Source organism: Ochotona curzoniae, unplaced genomic scaffold (genome assembly GCF_017591425.1).
Source record: "Ochotona curzoniae isolate NIBS_2020 unplaced genomic scaffold, NIBS_Ocur_1.0 contig_2318, whole genome shotgun sequence".
In the NCBI taxonomy this organism is placed as follows: domain Eukaryota; kingdom Metazoa; phylum Chordata; class Mammalia; order Lagomorpha; family Ochotonidae; genus Ochotona; species Ochotona curzoniae.
In genome coordinates, this window is record NW_024465419.1 from 16,055,264 (window position 1) to 16,074,193 (window position 18,930).

Genomic DNA, 18,930 nt, shown 5'->3' on the forward strand with positions numbered 1-18,930 from the left:
TAGGCAACTAAAATGTATTTTAATTTGAATTGGTTTTTAGGAGAAATTACTAGAAGAGTAGCTTATTATTGTACCCTAATTGTAGATGATATTATTAAGATTCCTTCAGTTTACTTTCAACCTGATACTTTTACATAACTAATCTTACTCACAAATCTTTAACTCAGCTTTCATCCATTTTTTTTCTTTGTTTTTTTTTTCATGGTAAATCAGATGTCTTAAATGTCATATTTGCATTAAAGATTTAAGAAATGAAATCATCCACAATACTCACTCCTAAAAACATATCCAAGTTCAAGTTTTCAAAGATAGCGAAGTTTTATAAACCTCAACAATACTGTAGGTATCAGAAATCTCTAAGGAGATTAATAACAATTATTCAACTACTTAATTATCTGATGAATAGCGAAATGTTGTGAATGAAAATTGCTAAAGTATTTTAGATTAACTTTTTGTTCAAAATCAAGTAACATAGCAGTTGGGTTTCAGTCTCAGAGTTCTTGTGTGCTTCTATGGTGCTTAAATACCATTTTGTTCAGGAAGAAGTTAGTATTTTTTGTTGTTTTTTATGGCTAAATTTAAGCAATTTCAGATTTAGCGAAGAAAAAAGTGTGTTTACAACCTATATAGATCCATGTGGTAGATTTTGATGAAATGCCACATTAAATTAAGTCCTTCTTATCAAGACTTCTCACTGTAAACTCATTTTCCCCCCAGTTAAATTATTTAATAAGAATACAAACATAATTGCTTTTGTTCCCAATTTTAAAAAGTCCTCAAGTACTGAATTAATTTTAAAATCTAATTTTGTGATGTGATCTTGTCTTTGGAAGCAAACATGTATATCAAGATGCTAGAAAAGATTATTTTCAAAGTAGAATTTATTGCTCTGAATTATCAGTTGCTGAAGGGTAATATTCAAGTGACATAATCATAACTGTCTTGTGATAAAGTTAGTGGAAAATTTACCTAATACAAGTAAGTTTTTCCTGCTTACTGATTAGTAGAAATCTTTCTTGTACTGTGAAGGAACCTGTATTTCCCTGTGGATGTGATTATTTCTTTTTCACTAAATATGTGGTGATGAACTTGCTGTACAGTCTGGCCACATAGGGGCATAATTGAACAGTCTTTCTCTTCCTCTTCATGTATGTATAAGAAGGTATGCCAATGTTTGTAACTATAAGTTTAGGTTTAACAAGGAATATTTAGATTGGTTAATGTTTGCAGTCATAAGTATGGTAAATGCATTCTGGTTTGCTTGAAGTCGTTTTGGTCTATGCCTGCTGTCTTCCACTGAGTCATATTCATACCATTTTTTCTCTCATATGCATGTTGTGATTTCACCATAGATTATACGTCTATTTTAATTATTAAATTGAAAGGTAGGCTCTAAATTCACTTACAGTAAATAGATGCTTTTCTATTGAAACATTACCAGTGTTCTGAAACATTAATATTTTAGACAAATTCTCATTTGGAAGAAGCATGTTTATTTAGTCTGATAGTGTGGCTTTACTTACAATGAAGTCACTAATTTGTGTTCAAACCCTTTGGCATAGACACTTTTTATTCATCATGGTAGTTTAATAACTACTTTGACATTGAAAGAACACTTACTTTTCATAGCTGTAATGATGCCATGTATATAGCTTGCATTGTTTGGAATTGGTAATATCTAGCACAGTAAACTCTTCATGTTAGGAATGTACTTCATGAGAAGTTTGCATTCTGAAATTTAAAATATTCAAAACTCTGATGTAAACATTTTATGTACATATAAAAATCTTAACAACATCTAGTATATAAAATAATTTTATGGTATTTTATTATTTTTTGGTTAATTATTTTTTAGATTTCTAAATATCTGAATTCTAGAACTAGTGAATTCTGGTTTCTAAATATAAAATGTAAATAATTTGATTCATATATATGTATCGTTAATGTTTTTACCAGGTCATTTATTGGGAACTTTAGCTATATATCACATTTTAAATAAAAATATGTAATCTAATACTGATGTATAGTTATTAGGTATTTTGTATCTTGGAAGAACTTTTATCAAGTTACTGGTTTTGATGAGTCACAGATGAATATTGACTACATTTTTATTACAACTTCTATATTATCATGAAGGATGCTAGAAGGATCAAAGATCATTACAGTAAATTTTAATTTTGGCATTATTTGCTATAGTAAAATTAATTTATTGCATTTATATGCTATGTTCATATCCCTTAATGAGTTATTTACAAAAATATAAGGCCCTCACATTGGGCACAGCAAGCTAATGCTCTGTCCTGTGGTGCCAGCATCCCACATGGGCACTGGTTCATGTCCCAGCTGTCCCACTTCTGATCCAGCTCTCTGCCAATGGCCTGGGAAAGTGGTGGAGGATGTCCCAAAGCCTGGGGACCCTGTGCCCATGGGGAAGACCTGGAAGAGGCTCCCAGCTTCAATTGGCTCAGCTCTGGCTATTTTGGCTGTTTGAAGAGTAAACCAGGTGATGGAAGATGTCTTTCTTGGTCTCTCCTTCTTTCTCTCTAAAATATGCCTTTGAAATAAAAATAAATAATCTTAAAAAAAGAAATTATATCTTACTCCCAAGTTTCTGGAACAGATCTAAAACTTGAGGTTAGCTTCTGAATTTGAGAATTGAAAAGTATGTCCAAAATGTAGGTTAACATTTTAACAGTGCAAAATGGAGAAAGCCTTTGCAATTAAAATTGCTTTTTATTTTTTTAAACTGTGTGAGAGCTCTTTATTTGCCTACTGTTTTTCAAACTAAACTTTGTTTATTTTTAGAAGAGAACATTTCCTTCAATGTCTAACTCAGTATGTAAAAGAGATAGAAATGGAACAGTTCTGGTTTTTCTTCTACACAAAAAATAAGTATGTGATAGAAAGAGGACATAGGATCCATGTTGGGATTTAAAAAAAACAGAAAGAAAGAAAAACTATTTGAAGAGTTTTCTATTCATAACTATTTTCTCTTGAGCAAATCTAAGGCCCTGTATCTTCTTCAAGCAAACTTAGGACTTAACACTTTCACTCTTTTATTGTTTCATCTCATTATGTGCCTTTTGAAATGTCACAGAATTGGTAATGGAAACAGACAGGTATAACTGCCATGTTTGAGTATGAATTGCTTGATTCTTGACTTTTCTACTGTATATTGCAGCCATGTGTTGAATATCGGTACGTGCTGTTGTTGGTCAGTAACCTGTGAGCTGCTTGCATTAGATCGTATTGATTTATTAATCTCCAAAATCCCAAACATATACCTCTTGCATTCCTTCCACTGCTCCTTCCCTCTAGTAGATTCACTTTGTATGCTTTACAGTCTGATACACTTGCAGTCACCTAGATTGTAGTATTTTTATTAAGATTTTTTTCACTCAGTATAATTTAAAAATTAGTATGCTGTTCTTAATATATTCTTTTTTGTTCCTGGATAGTCTTCCGTTTTATGACTCCATAAGTCTTTTTCTGTCAACATATTTATTTTTTGATTGGTGCATACTTAGAAAAAAATAGTGAACTACTGAGCTGGTGTCTAGTTTTATAAATCCAGATCATTTTTTTGTTCCTCTAATTTTAATAATATTATTATGTTACGATACTGCTTCATAGGCCCTGTGATTTCTCTTTCCTCCTTCTCAAGTCTCCTCCCCCTGTAGAAATCTCCTATATTATTACAATAGTATAGTTCTAAATAAGCAGTCAAAAGTCCATCATTGTGGGCATGGACAATGGCAGAGTCCAGCAACCTATTGTCAAGATATAGTTAACAGTTTAATTGAGAATCCATCTTTATCTAGAAGTAGAGATGCATACTGCGTTGTGTTCTCACATCTGGATATGATAGTTTCCATCACACAGTTACTATATATCCCCTTAAATGAAAAGCCACCAAACAAAATCAACAATATGAAAAATAGAATTTTACAACACCATGAAGTTAAATAGCATGATACTAGATTTGATAGTCTCCATTACACAGTTATTATACATCCCCTTATATGAAAAGCCACCAAACAAAATCAACAACAGAAAGAAAAAAAAAAGAAATTAAAAAGTCATGAATTTAAATAACATGCTACTGAGTGACTAATGTGTCGCTGAAGAAATGAAAAAGAAAAACAAGAACCTTCTTGAAGGAAATGATGCTATTTTGTTTGATATTTTTGTACCTCATTGTGCTGGTGTCTAGTTTTATAATTCCTGGTCTTTTAAGAGGTCGTTTCTTGTCTAAAATGTCCACTCAAACATTGAGTGGTTGAAGTGTTTTGCACACATTTGAACATTTGATGAGATTAGTTCTTTTCCACTTCTGTCATTCTCTTGAATTTATAGTGGTATTTTTCTATGTGTGATTTTGTGTTGTCAAATACTTTTTCATATGTAAGTGACCATTGGTAAACCTTTTTTGTGAAATATCTGCTTGATTTTTTCACGTTATTTTCTGTGCTCACTCCTAAGTCATTGAACTTCTTTTTCAATGTATCTTTCAGAGGCTTGAGTTTTAGCTTTTTCAGTTTAGGTAGTGAGCCATCACAAATTTCAAATTTGTTTTCTGAATGTGTTACGAAGTGGCACTCAAGATCCATTTTTTCCCCAGTTGGAAATCCATTACTGTTTATTGAAAAGACTTGCAGGACTTTTACTCCACATAGGATTGCTTTGTCAAATTTGTAGAAAGTTGAATAAATATGTAAGTCTGGTTTTATCTCTGTTCTATCTATTCTGTTCCATTGATCTATTATTTGTCCTTATGTAGACTCCAGTCTTCCTTTATAGTAATCTTCAAGTCAGGTAATTAAGGATTTCTGTCTTTATTATTCAAGATTGGTTAGATTTTTTTCATCTTAGTCATATTTTATAATCACTTTGTTAATTTTGAATGGAAATTTTTGCTGGGGCTGACTCTGTACCTCTGTATTTATTTTGTATTTCTATTGATTGATTTGGTGATAATTAACATCCTTATATTCAATCTTCCAGTGATACATATATTCATTTATTTAGGTCTTCTTTACTTTGTTTAAACTTTGTGTAAACTTTGTTCTTTACTTTGCTTTTCTCTTCCACCAGTTTTAGAATGGAGATCATATTACTTTCTTATGGTTTTAACTAAATATTTTGAGTTTTGAGCTTATGAATGGAATTATTTCTTAAATATTGAGCTCTATTTGCTTGTTCTTTATATTGAAATAGGGTTTCTTTGGTATGCTGACCTTGTATCAGTCTTCAAAAAATTTTCTTTCTACAGTTTCTTTGAAAGAGAAGATGTGTATGGGTTGGGGAGCAGAGAATGAGAGAGAGAGAGCAAGACTCTCCTCCTCTGATGTACTTCCTAAATCAGCTGGAACTGGGGTGTGCTGAACATGGGAAACTGGGAACTCGGCTGTTCTTCCACGTGTTGGCAGCGATCCAGTACTAGAGCTGTCACCCCTAGGCTGTTGTCTCTTAGCCAGAAATTGGAGTCAACAAATGGAAATTGGAACTTGAAGCCAGGAACTCCAATATGGGTTTTCTAAACAATGACTTAACTTCTGTGCCAAAATCATACTCCAACTTTAGATCTTTTAACCTTGCAAAATCTTATTACTAGCTATAACTGTTTATAGATTTGCCATGATATTCTAAGTAAACAAGCACGTCAGCCACACAAAGTTTTACTTCTATTCCATTATTTGTATGTTTTTTCTTGTCCTGTTGTAATGCTTAAGACCCGTACTAATGTAAAATATAGTTTAAAGTTTCTATGATTTTTGATGGGATTTTTCACTTCTATGTGCATGAGAAATACCATTTTTTTTTATATATCTGTTTATTGTGGTACCCTTGGCATTGGAGTTATTCTGACATTATAAGTTAAAAATTTCAACTTATTTATTTGCTGAACAGTTGGCATAAAATTTGAATTATTTATCCCTTCATATTTTGTAGTATTCATCAGCAAAACAGTTTAGAAGTAAGAATTTCTTTGAGTGAAAATTTGGCTAAATAAGGACTTTAATTTTTTTAATAGCTAGAACCATTTACAATTTTTCTTAGTGGTGATCATTTGCATTTTTTCCAGAAATTTTGTATTTTATCTAAATTTGTTAATGTGTTATAACCTGTTTAATTGATCTTGCTTATTGGGATGATGAGCAGGCACAGACGCATATACACATCAACCTAAACACAGATACTGGGAAAGGTCGCTTAACCACACTAATTCATTCTCCAAATGCCCATACCGATCAGGGGCCAGCTAAGCAGGTGCCACCAGCCAGGAATTCATTTTGAATTTCCCTTTGGCTGGTAGGTAGCTGACTACTTAAGGTGTCACCTGTTGTCTTGTATGGTGTGTGTCATCTCAAAGCTGGAAAGAACAGAACCATTGCTTCCCAATGGGGTGTCCTGCTTTCTCTTTAAAGCAATTTTTATTTATTTGAATGGCAGTGAGAGTTAGAGTAAGAGAGGGAGGCAGGAAACACAGGAGAAAATTCTTCTATCTGATGGTTTACTCCCCAAGTGCTAGACCAGGCCAAAGCTAAGAGCCTGGTACCTTGGGTCTCCCATAGTGTAATGGGACGTTAGTCAATCCTGCTTCCCTCAGGGCAAAAAATGGTTCTTGAGCATCACATGTTGCTTTCCAGTGTGCACTTTAGCAGGAAGCAAGAACCTGAAACAGAGCTGCAGCTCAAAACTAGGCATTATAACATGGCATGTTGCAAAGTAAGTGGTGCCTGAGCACCTGTTCTATTAAAATCTGCACAATCTCTACTGATAATCCTCCTTTTATTCTGATATGGTACTTAATGGTTTGCTCTTTTCCTTAATTTGCTTATTGTTTCACCTAGATATTTATTATCCTTTTTCCCCCTTTGGCCTTGTCAATTTTCTTTTTTAGTTCTTACTGTTTCTCTGATTACTCTTCCTATATTATCTCCTTTCTTCTGTTTAGTTTGGGCTTAATTTTTTCTTCTTTTCAAGCTTCTTGAGATAGAATGCATGGGTTCTTTTGTTTTATTGATAATTTAAACCATATTTCTCATAAAACTCACACAGCTAAGGAAATGCATATTTATATTCTTTGCTGTAGGCAGTGCAATGAGTATAGAGATGACTAGATTCAAGGAGAAATGGTACTATCGTTTGATCATGTGATCTAAATGTAATATGGAAACCACCTGCATGAGCATGTGGATCTTTTAATTCTTTGTTACATAAGATGTTTATTAACTTTATGATTTGTTACTATATAAAAATTAATACAAATGCCTCACTGATTAGCTTTCTATTGTTGCATTAAAATTTACAAGATTAGTGATTTTAAACAAGTACTGTTTATTAGCTTGCAGTTTGGTAGGCCGCTATTTGAAGTAGGTTCATTAAGATTGCTGAGTGACTCTTCGAACCTATTTCTCAGTGCTTGCTGACTGTCCATATCAATCAGTGGGGAAGGCATGTCAGATTTTTCTCAGGATCCTCAGATTCTTTCTTACTTCCTTTTCTACTATCAGCAAGAAAAATTTTTTGTTTTTAAAGGATTCGTGCAATTAGAATGGGCCCACCCAGATTGTTTTATGTTAAATTAACCCAAAGTCAACTGAATAATACCATTAATACATCTTTAAATATCCCTGTTGCTAGGTAACGTAATGAGTAAATATTAACAGCCATGAGATTTATGTTAGGAAGTCTTGAGGGAGGGGAGATACAAAACATTTTTAGAATTCTGTCTAGAAAAATTTAAAAGTTAATCAATTGTAATGGAAAAATATACCCAAAACACATAAAATTGGATGCTAAAATACCACCTATTGCCCTGTGTTTCTTATATATATATATATATATATTTTTTTTTTTTTTACAACAAGAGATTAGTTATAAATAATTAGACATGAGGGATTGATCACTGTATCCCTAAAAGAGCAGCTCTTACTCACATGAAGGGCTATTTCTATCTTTGTTTTAGTGTGAGAAAATTTTGTCTCTGTGAAACTTCTTGTCAGTCAAGGCAAGTATTTACCTGTATTTCTTGGCCTCATATACTGTCAATGAGTTTGATGATTAGAGTGAAATACAGAAATTAATACTGACATTTAAATACACATTTCTTTATCACTATTTCTAAGTATGATCTATCCTGAAAAAGACATCTCATTTGAAAACCACTCAATCTTTTTTTTTTAAGATTTATTTATTTTTATTGGAAAGGCAGACTTACAGAGAGAAGGAGATACAGAGAGAAAGACCTTCTGTCCATTCGTTTTACTCCTCAAATGGCTGCAACAGCTAGAGCTGAGCTGACCTGAAGCTAGGAGCCAGGAACCTCCCCTGGGTCTCCCACACTGGTGCAGGGTCCCAAGGTTTTGGGCAGTCCTCTACTGCTTTGCTAGGCCACAAGCAGGGAGCTGGAAGGGAAGTAGAGCAACTGGGACACAAACTAGTACCCATATGGGGTCCCGGGAGTGCAAGGTAAAGATTTTAGGCATGGGGATTACTACATGTATTTATGAAAATTTTGACTAAAAATCCTCTCTATACCCAATATATGTACTAGCTAGACCACTGTAATAATTTGCCACTTAGAAGTGAAGACTATAATTTTTAGTATTCTGGCCATTTTAATTCGACATATATTTATGTATAATGAATTTCAAAGATGTGGAAAATTTAGACGATAGGTTTATTTTGATGCAAAAAGAATTTGAAATAGTTGCGGTTTTTATAGTACACATTTCCATGAACTTTTATAGATTCTTTGTATATATAAATGTCCAAATTATTTGCCTCAAATCAAAGTTATGTTTTATTTCCATTTTGCATGAACTTTTAGAGGCGTATTCCTATTGTCAGTTACAAAATATGTGTGATGCTATGTAGTGCAAAGATCAATAAGCTCCATGCAAAATGAAAATCATCAGAAAATATGATTTAAAATGTTGGAGTTGATACACCATTTACTTGAAACACAGGACCATTACAGTAAAAAAGAGAAGTCAAAGAAATTTGACCTGGTTTAAAAGTAATATTTCTTGCCTGTTGACATTTTTCTATTTTCTGTTGATCACAGTAGGGCAATACTCTGTATGTGGCAACTTCTTATGTTTTCTTCATTGTTCAAAATTTTTAAATTCAGTTATTAATATCCTGGGTCTAGACATATCTCTCTGACTTTCTTTTACTTACCAATGTCACAGTGTCACTTGTTGTGCTACTTCTGAAAAGTTATGTCTATTTTGAACAAGCAGGATGTAGGAGAGGGCACTTCTGAGTTTTCATTCTGCTGTTAATTATGTGGAATGCATTGTATGCTTTTGTTTTTGTATGTTTCAGTTTTGTAATTGCCATTTGTGTTTTTTTCCCCAAGCTTCCATTAACCTTCTGAAATTGCCCCATTTGTTTCCCGACTGAATCCACTTTTCCACTAAGTCCTTTTACATATTTATTGTAGCTCTTTAAAAGTCCTCGCTAATTATGTCATCCTGGTCATTTTTTAGACTGCTTCTACTGATGTTTTGTTCTCATGTTTATAGGTTTCTTTTTTTTTTATTCTTTGCATGCCCTGTAACATGTTCATCATAGGTTGTACATTGTAAACGATATATTGTGGAGATTGCATATTATAGCTTCACCTAAAAATGCTCATTGTAATTTTATCTGGCAGTTAAATGAAGGGAGATTGCCTTCATCTTGTCAAAGCTTGGTTTCAGGGCCTAGGAATGTGATATAGCAGATTATAGTCAGTTCTCTTTGCAATCACAAGCTTAATACTGCATTAGGTAAAGAATTCAACACATAGGAAAGAGAAAAAAAAAAAAAGACTGTGCCATTCTTCAGGAGTGTAGATAATGGCTGTAAACAGTAATGAAATCCCCGAATGTTAGTCTTGCTCATATAGATTACATGTCTTTTTTTTTTTTTAACTCTTTGTGTTGGTTATCACAGATCAAAGAAAACATGACATTTGTCTTTTTGAGATTGGCTTGTTTCTGTAAGCATATGGTCTCTGATTTAATCAATTTAGTTTCAACACATTCAAGATTTCTTTCTTTTAAAGACTGAATATATTCCACACTGTATATATGCCATGTTTTCTTTACCAAGTCCTCAGTTGATAGATATCTATTAGCTAATGTGAACTGAGATGCTATAAGCATGGCAGCACAGAGCACTTTCTCATGTATTAACTTCATTGTCTTTTTATAAATTCTCAGGACTGAAAGAGCTGAGTTATATGGTAGATCTACTTTCAGACCTTTGAGGAATCTCCCAACTGTCCTCTGTAATAGTTGTACTATTTGCACCAACAGTGGATTAGGGTACCTTTTCCTTCAAACCCATGCCAGCATTTATTGTTTCCTGATTTCTGTGTGATAGCCATTTCAGCTGTGGTGAGGTGAAACCTCATTGTAATTTCTATTTGCATTTCCCTGGTAGGCAGTGAGCCTGGGTGTTTTTTCATGTCTGTAATGTCTGCACTTGAAAGTCAGAGTTAAATATTAAGAGGGGAAGTGCAGGAGGGAGGGAGAGGTGAAAAGTGAGAGGTTTTATGTTTGCTGGTTCACTCCTCAAATTGCTGTAACATTCAGAGCTGATCCTGTGCAAACTGTGAGCCTGGAACCTCTTCTGGGTCTTCCTTGTGAGTGCAGGGTCCCAAGGGCTTGGGCCGTCCTCCACTGCTTTCCCAGGCCACAAGCAGGGAGCTGAATCAGAAGTGGAGCAGCCAGGATTTGTACAGGCACCCATGTGGGATGCCAGCGACACAGGTGGAGAATTAGCTGGCCTCCTTTGCCCATTTGTTAACTGCATTGCGTGTTTTGTTATTGTTGTTGAGTTTCTTGAATTCTTTATAGATCCTGGGTATTAAATCTTCCAGCATTTGCATAGTTTGCAAATAATTCCTCCCTTTCTGTCAGTTGCCTCTTCACTTTGTTGATGCCTTCTTTACGGTTTAGAAGCATCTTAGCTTGATGTAATCCCATTTGTTTATCTTTACTTTAATTGCCTGTGCTTCTGAGTTCTTTTTCAAGATGTCTTTGTCTATGCCTATCACTTGCAGAATGTCCCTGATATTTTCCTTAGTAATTTGATGGTATGAGGTTGTAGATTCAGATCTTTAATCCATTTGGATAAGGTATAAGATGGTGGTTTTGTTTTATTCGTCTTTACACATAGATTTATTTTTCCTCGCACTATTTGTGCAAGTGACTGTTCTTTGTCCTTTGATTGATTTGAATTCACTTGCCAAAAATTAATTAGCTGTAGATATGTATGCTTATTTTTTTAATTTCACTTCTGTTTCATTCATCTGCATGTCTGCTATTGTGCCTCTACCAGGCTGTTTTGAGACAGCTACCTTGTAGTATGTGTTGATGTCTGGCGTTATGATGTCTCCAGCTTTGATTTTTATTGTTTCAGATAGCTTTTGCCATTTAGGGTCTCTTGCAGTTCCATATGAATTGTAGCATTGTTATTTTCTAGAATTGAGACTAGTGTTTTAAGTGTTTTGATTCTATCTACTTTAGTGAACCTGAATTCTAATCTATGTTTTAAACATCAGCCTATGTTTCTTTTGCTCAGTAATACTTACTGTTTCTACTTGGGCCTGAGTTCCTTATTTTATATTTGGGAAATTGTTTCTAGGTATCGGGTTAGTGTGAACTTTATGTCTTAAGACTCTCAAAGTGGTGTTGTCTTCTGTAACAGCTGAAAGTGGTTGTTTCATATACTTTGCTAAATTGTAAAAGTGTTTATGGTACAAGGGTAAGCCTAATATTAGCTATTCAAATACTTGTTGATTATTTTATAATAATATAGTAAGCATCCATGAACCTGCCCTGCATGCCACCGCAGCAGAACTGAAAACTTGCAAATAATTTACTTCTATTTATTTACCTCATTCCATTCTTGACTTCTCAGTTTCTGTCTACTTACTGAGTCCCACATTCATTCCTTTGCTTTTCTTCTTATGTTAGTTTCTAATACATGTTTTCCTTAAAAGCTTCAGTTGTATCTTCTTTATAAAATGCTTGTATGCCTTTCCCACTTAATTTTAGTTTGCATCCACATTCTTGTGGGTTCTGGTAGCTTATTTATTTTGACTCAAGTGTAATAATTAATGCTGTGAATCGGTGATTATATCCTAGTCTAATGGCACTTGAGTAATGAACATTGCTTCCCAGGCTCTGTGTCTGCAGCAAGCTGCAGTCAGGAGTTGAAATTAGAAATTAAATCCAAGCATGCCAAACTACACTAAATGTTTTTAAAAACCCCACAGTTTTAATTATACTCTCTCACTATTGCGCATTTGGATTGTTGTTATACTTTCGTTATTATTCCAAGTATTGCTGTAAACATTGCTGTATATGTCACTTGTATATTTGTAGAAGTTTCTCTTGGATATATTCCATCCATATGTTCAGTTTTAGGAGGAAATGTTAAAATGGTTTCCCACAAGTTTTTTAGGCAGTGATGGTATAGTATACTTGGTATTAGAATGAAATGATTCAAGAACAAAATCTTAAGTAAAAATTTTAACGATTTAAAACAGAGCTCTTGCTGGGGAATTTACTTGCTGATTTGACTGAAACATAACATAGGATCGTTTGCTCATGTAGATATTTTCTTCTATTTTAGTAGAAAAAAAAATTGAAGGACCGAAGGAGTATATAAAACTGTCCCACATTGGTGAAGGAAGAATGTGGAAATAGGCAGGAGTAGTAGGTATGGTTATGGGCCTTGGCCTTAGAGCCAGCTTTCATGAATACATTCTCTAGATTTTTGAGTACTGCCAGAGAAAAGCCTTCATATCTGCAGTAAGAATAGAGGCTCCTTGAGCTCGTCTAGGTCCCAGAAGCTGCGTGGTATGACTTTATTGATAATGTATACCTGATTCATTAGTAATGAGAATTCCTCCCTTGCCCTACAGATATCTGTCAGAAAATTATCCTTTTAAACTTTTTATCTCCAGAAAGAATAAATGCTGAATCTCCAGGGGCCAATGTTTTGGCACAATGGATTAAGCTGATAGTTGGGACATCCATATCCTATAATTGGAGAGCTGGTTCAAGTCCTGGCTACTTTGCTTCCAATCCAGCTCCCTCTTAATGTGCCAAAGATACAGTAAATGATGGCTCAGATACTTGGTTTTCTCCTACCTTCATGAGAGTCCCAGATGAAGTTTGACTTTTGTGGCCATTTGGGGAGTGAATTAGCAATTCCAACTTGGTTTTCTCTTTCTCCCTCTCTTGTCTCTCCCTCTTTATCTCTCTAATTTTAAAAAAACGAGTAAAGGTTTTAAAAGGTAAAAATGCTAAATCTCTAAAATTTGTCTTCACATTTGAACTTCTTGCTGCCTTTCTTACTAGCTCAATAGAGCAAGTTTTCATGTATTTTTCCTGAAACATGATGTTAATGCTTGAATCTTTTTAAAATCCTTATGGTTAAATGTCAATCACCTAGACTTGATGATTTTCTTTGTTGGTATAAATCTCTTTTGTCAGTAACAAGAGGCAAACAGGTAAATAAGACTAAGATTCCCCATCTTCCCAGCCTTTTGATGTAATCTCTTACTAGCTATAGTGTATACACTTACTTACTGTGTATCTGCTGCTTTCCAGACTTACACTTACTTTCCAGATACACTTACACAACACTTACATTTTGTGTTTCTTCACAAAATGGTACAGATGGTTCTGATGTTTCAGGAGTCTCTTAACATCTGTTTTAAGATTTTTTTCAAACTGCTCTTACCAAATTTGCTTGAACACTATTTGTGGTTACATTTGATTATATTATCTTCAGACATTTGATGTGTGAAGATTGGCATTAAAAAGTATCTTCAGGTCTTATACCTGAACTAACATTATTATAATACACCTACAATTAAGACGCAATAAAACCCAAACATGTTTGATACTAGGGCCTGAAATAAAAGAATAGAACTGAACTTCATTTTATGTGAGTTCATAAAATCTTACACATAAAGTAAGTTGTTAGTTTTCTGTTGATTTTCATTGTGGTTTCAGTTACTTTATATAAGAACTAGTGAGTTTTGATCATATTTACCCATGTCAAGTGGGAAAAGAACAGAGAACACACATACACAGATCTTGTATGTTTTAGTTCACAACCTGAATGGCTGTAGTGACTGGGGTTGGGCCGTACCATAACCACTAACGCAGGGCTCTACATAGTTCTCCCACATGGGTGGCAAAGGCCCAAGCACTTGGGCCCTTTCCTGCTGCTTTACCAGGGACAAAGGAAGGGAGCTGGATTTGAAGGAGTGTAGTTGAAACTTGTACCCAGAAGGGATAATGGTGTTGCAGGTGGTGGCTTAGCCCTCCCTCTGTCCCATGCCAGCCATTTTATCTTGAAGCTTGATTATAAGTTTCTTCTTGGGTAATAGTTTACTTTTAAAATTCTCCTTTCTAAAATATTCCACTCATTTTGGTAGTGTTCTTGACTTTTAAAGCCATCATATATAAAGAATAAAAGTCATTTTAACAGTTTTTTTTTGTAGTTGTTATAAATTTATTTATTTAGTTCCTCAAAAACGGTGAGCCCAAGGCCAGCATTATGACACATCAGGTTAAGCTGCCACATGTGATGCCATCATACAGGTTGGGGTCCTGGCTGTTCCACTGTAGAGCCAGCTCCTTGCCAATGTGCCTGCAAAAGCATCAGGAGACGGCTAAGGTCTTTGAGGACCACATCCGAGGTTTTGGCTGCTGTCTTCGGCCTGATCCAGTTCTGGCTCTGTGGCCATTGGAGAGCAAGCCAGTGAATGGAAGAGCTCTCATTTATTTGCTCACTTAGTCTTTCTTGATATAAAATCAAATGAAAAGAAATCAGTTAAAAATGGTGATCCTGCTAATGCTTACATTTTTTTAATTTTCTTTGAACTTTTGTAGTGCTACTTGGTGTAGAGAGAGCTTATTTATGCATATACTTAGGAGAAATGGAGAAAGAGAAAAAGGGAGACAGGCGAGACACAGAGAGGTCTTCAATGGATTTTTACCCCTTTCACAGATAGAAATGATCTTCCTTCTTATATTTTTTTGCCTGTCTTTTTTTTTCTTAGTGTCTTTCCTCCACTATTTTTCTTATGTCATTAATAGAAGACAATATTTCTTTAGTTATTTACCTGCTTTCTTTTAAAATTCTCTTTGAAAATATGAGCGTGCTTAAAAAGATTTGTAGAAATTAGAATTGAAACTGCTTTTTTTTTGCTGCAAAAAATAGAAATTTGTGCATATGAGAAATATTCCAAAAGAGCTCATGGAAAAAAAATACATATTACAAAACTAGTATGCTTGAATTTCAAAATTATACCAAAATAAGTTTAGTATTTTTTTTTTCAACTATTTTTGGTATCCCTATACTTTTATATTGCAACATTTTCTATGTCTTAGTAGAGTCATAGTCATGATGTGTTTTTTCTTTCTTTCTTTCTTTTTAAGGTTTACTTGTTTATTTGAAAGGCAGAGTTAGAAAGTGAGAGAGAGAGGGCCGGCATGATAGCGTAACCGTAAAGTCCTCGCCTTGAACATGCTGGGATCCCATGTGGGCGCTGGTTCTAATCCTGGCAACTGTGCTTCCTATCCAGCTCCCGGTCAGTAGCCTGGGTAAGCAGTCAAGGATGGCCCAAAGCCTTGGGACCCTGTACCCGTGTGGGAGACCTGGAAGAAACTCCTGGCTCCTGGCTTTGGATTGGCTCCAGCTATTGTGGCCACTTGGGGAGTGAACCATCAAACTGTCTCTCCTCCTCTCTGTATATCTACCTTTCCAGTGAAAATGAATAAATCTTTAAAAAAAGAGACAGGGAAAGTGAGAGAAAGGGAGCTAGAGAGAGAATGAGAATCTTCCATTTGCTGACTGCAATGACTGGATTTGAGCCAGGCTGCAACCAGGAGCCAGCAGCTTTATTTGGATCTTCCACGTAGGTGTAGTGGCCAAACACTTGGGACATCTGCTGCTGTTTTCCAGACACATTAGCAGGGAGCTGGACTGGAAAAGGAGCATCTGGGGCTAGGGCCAGACCCATATGGGATACAGGCATTGTAGGTAGCAGCTTATTCCCCTATCTTATAATGTTCCCGTACTCTGCTCTGTTATAATATTATTAATTTGTTTTTGGAAGACATATAATCTTAGTTTTCATGGTTCTTTTTGTCAAATTTTGGTGATTCTACATGTCAAGTTCCTTTTTTTATTTTATTTTTAAAATAGATAATGATTTTTGTGACAGTTAAACCTACTATAACTTAAATTGTCAGCAAACTTTTTATCATCAAAATTTTTTCAAGCCTTTTTTACATATATGATTTACATGTGAGTTTCCTTTATCATCTTGTGCCATTCTCCTTGTTCGTGAATATCTTCAATTTCCATAGCACCTTGTGGTAGGAACACAAAAGAATGCTATTGGAGACCTGAGCCTAATCAGTTGTTGCTGAGAAACTGCTGTTACAAATCAGTTTTGTTACTACCTACCCTTACTGGTGAAAATCATTTATAAACAATAAAAGGAAATTCTTGCTAACATTTTTATGATTCTTAGAATTAAACAGTATTTAATTTAGTTAACCACCACTTTGAATTCTAAGTCATATAGCATTAATATAATACCTCAAATTACAGACTTTGGAGTTTTCCTTCAGATAAGTAACATACTCCTGATTCCACAACTGACAGAAATAGGACACCAACTTATATGGCTAATTTTAATATTTTTTTAATTTATTTTTTTTTAAGTGATGATGAGGGAAGGTTCTGTCTCTTTATTATTGGTTTTTTTTTCTTTCATAAATTCTCTCTCTCACACACACATGTATACCTTCCATTTGCTAGTTCATTTCCCAAATGGCTGCCAAGTAGCCAACACTGGGCTAGGCCAGAGCTAGGAGCCAGAACCTCCATCCAGGTCTCCTGTGTGGGTGGCAGGGACACAGGTACTTAAGCATCATCTGCTGCTCTCCTAGATACATTAGCATGAAGCTGGTTTGGAAGCAGAGCAACTGATATCACTCTGATTTGAGATGTGTTCTTCCTAAGAAGTGCCTTACTTTTTTGTGCCACAATACCAACTTGATACTCTTACTTTAAATTGCATAATTTTCAGATCTTAATATATGTAGGTGCTTCAGAAAGTTTGTAGGAAAATGGAGTTCCAAGATAAGTGTTGTGGTACAAAGAAATGAAATGCATTTATAGGTTTTTCATCATACGCATTTTCCATGAACTTTGGAAAGCTCCACTATACATGGTTTTCAATTTTTTCAGCAAAAAACCTTTTATTAAATATCATGTATGGAAATAGAGCCTGATATAGGACTTCATATTTATGTATGTGGCTAATTGATGAAGTGTTCTTATTGAAAAATATTTAAGGAGTGATGGAAAATGTATGGAAGGAGATAAAGTGAATGCTGATCAAGTAGTCTTAGGGAAGACCCAACTTTGGTTCATCTTGGCTCTGTAACTAGGGCAGGCAGGTTTGGAGGGTTTATTTATTCATTTGTTTATTTGTTTTGGAAGCTGAGAGAGAGAGAGAGAAAGAATTATATTTCTTTCTACTTCTCAACTGCCTGCAACTGACTTGGTGTGGCCCGGCACCATAGCCAAGAGTTGGGAAGACAATCCATGTTTCCCAGCCAGATGGCAGGGACCCAGCTGCTTGAGCTGGCATTGCTGCCTCCCAGGGTCTGTGTTGGCGGGTAGCTGGAGTCAGGAGCTCAAGCTGTTAATTGAATCTAGGCATGTACTCATTGGGCTAAGTAACTGCTCCTCAAAAATGATCTTATGTGTTTTTACATATACCTTTGTTAAAAATGAAGGATGTAAGAAGAGGCAATTACTGAATTGTGTACTTGAAATATAATACTATTTAATATTGAAAAGTTACCACTATCTTGCTTAACAAGGTATTAACATTTTTTTCTTTTCACTTTGCTTTTATCACTTCAATAGAAGTGATTCTTTTCTTTTGAAGATTACATTCCTGGTGGGGTACTTACATCTAAATATAGTTATTTAACCATATATTACACAAACAGAAAAATTTTCAAGTTTTATATTGCAACAACTTCCATTTTTCAAATGGAAGTGTGAAATACTGTTTTGTTTTAAAAGAATCTTGTTTTTGTGGATTGGATATTTAATTTTAAGATGCAACATGTTGTTGGAATTGACAATACTTAACAAAATTCTTGCTCCATCACATTCATGATCTGTAAGTCATTGGCAGCTCAGTAGATTTCTTCTGGTTCCTGGGCTATTTGGAGTCCAGTTACGGAGACTGATCAGTACACTCCCTTGGAAGAAGGATCATCTTCCAGTGTAGCTCCTTAGTGCCTGCTTAATTCCCCAATGAATGCCATGGACCAACTGCCCTGGTTTTGGATTGAGGCTGAAAGACTGAAGATATCGTAGTTCCGATCTTCTGCTTTGCTACCACTTACTCTCTTTACATGACTCTGACTTCCTCCTTGTGCCTTATAGTTAGGTTTCTTCCCAGCTAAATCTATGGAAACAGTGAAGCAATAGAAGGAATTTAGTAGGTAAGTCATTTATTTTTCATGTGAATGATTGAAATGTCCTGGATCTCCTCTGTTGTACATGATCTTTATCCGAAAGGATACTTAGAATCCTATATATATATATATATCTTTTTTTTTTCCTATCCAGTTTGTACTACTGGGTAAGATAACTAATGCTTGAAAATAGAGTGCATTGAATTTGTTATCTTTTCTATATTAAATCTAGAATGTATTTGAGTAAGGCTTTTGGTAATTTTTTTTTAAGCAAACATTAAGGGACAACTTACTTATTTAGTCAGAATTTTGGAAAGTTAGTTTTGTAGAAAGCATCATTTATAGATTTTCCTTCCAAACACCTTTCTGTCATATCTGATAAATTTTGTTTTTC

General features: G+C 34.7%; 1 protein-coding gene across 4 annotated transcripts in view; it reads left to right on the top strand.

Moving 5' to 3' along the window:
• LOC121151335 (regulating synaptic membrane exocytosis protein 2-like) overlaps positions 1-18,930 on the top strand; it is a 351,958-nt gene that overhangs the window by 158,263 nt on the left and 174,765 nt on the right. The window lies entirely within an intron of this gene.